The following is a 4,874-nucleotide window of genomic DNA, read 5'->3' as shown; positions in this document are numbered from 1 at the left end:
TCCGGCAGAGGGGCGGGATTTAGCGCAGACAGGTGCACGGAACCCACACACACACTTCCGGAAGGCTGGAGGGAGCTCGAGGCTGTCCCGGCGTGCCTCGCGGCGTGTTCCTCCCGTCGGGCAGTGCGGCGCGAAGAGCTGCGCTGTGGAGGTGGGTTTCCGGAAGTGATAGCGGGAATGTGTTTCTTCCCCCACCCCACAACTCCGGTCATCCGCTTCCTCCTTCCCCGTAGCGGGGTCGGCTTCCCGATGTTCTGGGGTGCGGGCGCCCCGGTCCTCCCAGCCGCAGCGGCCGTGCCCACCGCAGGGGCGTGGCCCCCCTGGCGACCTGCCGGGCGCTGATTGGCCACGCCCGCGGCGCCCGGGAAGCGCGGTGACCTGGTTCTGAGGGTCGTCGCCGGGCGGGCGGCGCGGCCGCGAGGGCTTCTGGGTATTCCCCGGGCGCGCGTCCGGGAAGTGGTCTCGGGGTTGAGCGGGCGCCGCTGCGGCTGCGCGAGCTGCATGGCGGGCGTCCGACCTGGGACCGACCTGCGCGCCCTGCCTACTCGCCTCGTTCGCAGCTGCCCGCCGCAGTGGACGCCGGAACTTAGGGAGGATGCTGCGGCCAGCCAGCGTGACAGCCTCGTAAATGTGTACACTGGCCTCTACCAACAAGCAGGCCAAGTCCCCTGCTACCCAAAGTGATGTGGCGAAGACATGCTATGTGTTCAAGTTCCATGATTCTGATTTTCTTCAGTACATATCACTTCTAGGATAACAAATTTGTTTTTCTTTTCTTTCTTTCTTTCTTTTCTTTTTTTTCTTTTTCCCCAGACAGGGTTTCTCTGTGTAACCTTGGCTGTCCTAGACTCGCTTTGTAGACCAGGCTGGCCTCGAACTCACAGCGATCTGCCTGCCTCTGCCTCCTGAGTTGAAAAAATTATGTCATGGATGTTTTGCCCACATGTGTATCTGTGTTTCACCTGTATGCTTGGTGCTCGTGGAGGCCAGATGCAGGCAGTTCTGTGCCACCACCTGGGTGCTGTGCTTCAAACGACCCTGTCCAGGAGCTGCCGGTTCTTCTAACCACCGGCCTTTATCTCCAGGCCTTAGCTTCTTTTGTCATTATTGTGATGGAATATGACAAGAAGCAGCTCACAGAAGAGAAAGTCTGGTGTGTTTCAGAGTTTGAGGGGTTAGTCTATCTTGGTACAGAAGTCACGGCCACGGGAGCTGGAGGCAGCTGATCTCCTCCACAGACAGGAAGCAGAGGAAGAGGAATGCCTTTTGCACATCCCATAACCCCAGCCTGTGTACTGTGCCACCCACGCCTATCTTCTCATCTCAGTTAGTCCAGAAAATTCCTTTCAGACATGCCCAGAGACTCATCTCCAGGGTCATTCTAGAACCCAAGTCAAGTTTGTAATACTAACCACTACACTAGTGGCCAGACTAGCTTCCTGGCAATTCTGGGACAACAGCAGCAGCCCCCCTTGGATGTTTTTAACTGGCTCTCTCCCTTGGTCCGTCTATAGGGACAGGACAAGCACCCTGAGCTGCTGGTAACACAGTCTCAACAGATCTCAGCTGCCCCACTCTTCAGAGCTTGTCTTTAACTGAACTCAACTTTTCCCAAGGTCATGCTTCCTTTTCAGAGACAACCTATGTCTGATGACAAATGAACTTAGGACATGAAGATCGCTCTTTTTCCCCCAGTTCAAGACAACGGTGAAGGACTGTTGAGGTCCAGAGTCCCTCTGCTATCAAATGTGGCATAGCAAATTATTCAGTAGATTAAAACAATAGACATTCATAGTATTGTAATATATGTGAGCCAGATACAACACGGTGGCCCAGTAGTTTTGGCCACCATGTTAGACAGGGATGCACACTTGAGATGTGTGGGAGTGTTACTCTTTTCAGAGGGCCTGTACAGGATAACCATTTCTTCTCTTTCCTGCCACTGTTCCCTCTTCCAGATGGGGTGTTCAAGGCCCCATCTTGAAAGCTGAGACCTAACTCTCGCCAGACACCAACCTTGGCAGCACCTTGGTCTTGGACGTCTCACTCTTCAGACCTGAGAGAAACAAATGTGTTTTTATCTGCATACACAAACTGAGGCCATTGCATGCTGTGTCATTTAAAACAAAACAAAAAAACCTCAAATCTACTTAGTATGTTCCTTTAACAGGAAAAATTTTAGCCAGTTAGCCATCAAGACTATGTTCTCAAAGATATGGGCAAGGAACAAATAAAAATAGAAAAACTAAAGAGTACCAAGTGTGAGCAACTCTATATCCACTGCAGCGTGTGTAATACAGTCCTTAAGCCTCCCTCATAGTCACCCTACAATTCTCTGCCCAACTCCTCCCAGTCCACCCTCATCTCCTGTCACCCTCTCACCTTTCTGTCCTCTGTTCATTATGTGTGTGTGTGTGTGTGTGTGTACACACATATATTCAGATTCTCCCACCAAGTCCCATTTGTGCTACTCATGCATGGGGCAATGTATTGGAGCACACTTGACCTACCAGGGACTACACCCTTAAAGAAAACCAACTCTTCCTCTCTCAGAAGCCATTGCCTGTCAATAGCTCCTCAGCCAGGGGTGGGGCCGTATGAGCCCCTTTGCTGCTCCATGCTGTGGTGTTTGCTGACAGCTCTGTCTTGTGCAGCAACCACAGCTGCTGTGAGTCCGTGAGGGTAGTGGTCCAAGGACACTCTCACTCTGGTCCTCTCTGACTTCTGGATCTTAAGATCTGTAGGCCCCCTCTCCTCCCCTGCAATTGTCCTGCGCCTTACGGAGAGGGGATGTGACAGAGATGCCCCATTTGTGGCTGAGCACTCCACACCCCTCAAACATGTCTTAACCCCAACTCCACTTCATTGACAAAGTAATTGTGACCAGGTAAATGACTTAGTGGGCAGCCAGCCGTGGGGAACTGAGTTCCGTCCCAGAGCACGTATGAGAAGCCAGGGAGAGTTGTGCTTGTTCCTAACCGCAGTGCTGGGGAATAGAAGCAGTGCGGTCCCGGGAGGGCATGGCCCGGCCAGCCGACTAGGTAAGACCCAGGCCAGTGAGGAATCCCACCTCAAAAAATAAGGTAAATAGCACTTGGCCTCCAGCATCAGTACCTGCATAGACACATGCAAATGAAAATGGTGGTCACTGTTGGAAATGGAGTGCGGGAATTCTGCCATAGGAGACAAGGCAAATATCTGCAGTCGGGCAACACTGTTTAAATGTAAGCGTAAAGTATTTTTAACTCTTATCATTCCTTGTAGGTTCCTTCCAACTCTCAACCAGATTTGCCTTAGATCACAGAATACACGATAAACAGGATTTCCCTCCAAATATTAAAGATGTCAGGCCTAAGCTGGGTGGTGGTGGCATATGCCTTTAATTCCAGCACTCAGAGGCAGGCAGATCTCTGAGTTGGAGGCAAGTCTCATCTACAGAGGGAGTTCCAGGACAGCCAGGGCTGCACCAATAAACCTTGTCTCGGTGGCATCCTCGGAAGTTAGTGACTTACCTGGGGATGGAGACAGGCAAAGCTATAGACGCCATACGCTCCCTCCCTGAGAGGCCAAGGAGGAAAGGATCTAAGATTGACAGACCCAGCAAGGGTGAGCTGTGGGCTCAGGCCAGAACAAACCATTCTTGTAGCTTGTTGTGGCCCATGCACTACTCAGCGAGCCCCAAAAATGGTCAGATATCCAGCAAGTATTGTGCTTTGAATATACGCCTCTGTCCCAGGTAGATATGTCAGGGTGAGGAGATGGGGTGAGAAGAGAGGCTTGTGAGAAACCCTATCAGTTGAGCGCCAGACGGCTATAAGAAAGATTTTCCCTTAGCAGAAATGGCACCTGGAAAGCCAAACTGGGTTCCTTTATAGAGAAATGACTGCTTTTTTTTTTTTTTTTGTCATTTCTGTGTTGTGCTTATAAATTTTGAAATAGCTATGTATACAAAAATCAATAAGCCTTTTCTAGTTACAGCAATAGCCAGTCAGGAAATGAAATGAAGATAGGGAGAGCATTCTCAGTAGCAATAAAACATAAAATATTTGCAGTAAGTGGGCTGTGACATATGCTAGAGCCATGTGAGTAAGGCCACAGTGCGTACTTAAGCAACACCCATGCGGGGATACACAGTGTCTCTGAACAGCAAGTCTAAACATTTTTAAATGTCCAGTTATAGTAAATTTAGTTCTAATTAATTCCTCTGAACGCTACAATACAATTTGAGAAATTTTAATGCTATTATTTTAAATTTTATTCTGAAAAAATGCTTTTAAATGATCTTTTTTTTTTTTTTTGAGTTGATAAACAGCATAGTGTTGCAAGTTTGAAATCTTGGCACTTGGTAAGCCAAGACAGGAGGACTGTGAATCTGGAGACAGCCTTGACTATGTACCAAAATAAATAAAGATGATTACTAAAGTTAATAATTAGAGCCAGACATGGTGGCGCACTCCATTAACCCCAGCACCAAGGAGGCAGAGGTAGGCAGATTTCTGTGGATTTGAGGTCAGCTTGTTTTACCAAGTGAGTTCCAGGACAGCCAGGTCTATGTAGAGAACAAAGTTGGTATTATTCTAGAATAATTATCAACAGGACAGAAGAGGACGTTCTGGCTGGAGGCCAGTGCACACACTGCTTTCTTTTAGTTTACTGTGTATGTTTAAGTTGAAAACAAGATTTCCCCCCACAAAGCCCAGTTTTGCACTCCAGGTGTAGCTGACCCCACTGACTGTCCATCCTCCTGCCTCAGCCTCCCGAGCGCTGGGATCAGTGGCTCTGAGACAGTAGAGAGCAGCACAGGCTCACAGAGAACCAAGCACTGTTTACTCAGGAAATGCCTGAGAGAAGAAATTCAACCAGATTCTGTTGTC

This window comes from Acomys minous, assembly GCF_964271855.1.
Source record: "Acomys minous genome assembly, chromosome: 11".
Taxonomy (NCBI): Eukaryota; Metazoa; Chordata; class Mammalia; order Rodentia; family Muridae; genus Acomys; species Acomys minous.
The sequence above is the reverse complement of the archived record's forward strand: the minus strand, read 5'-3'. Positions refer to the sequence as shown.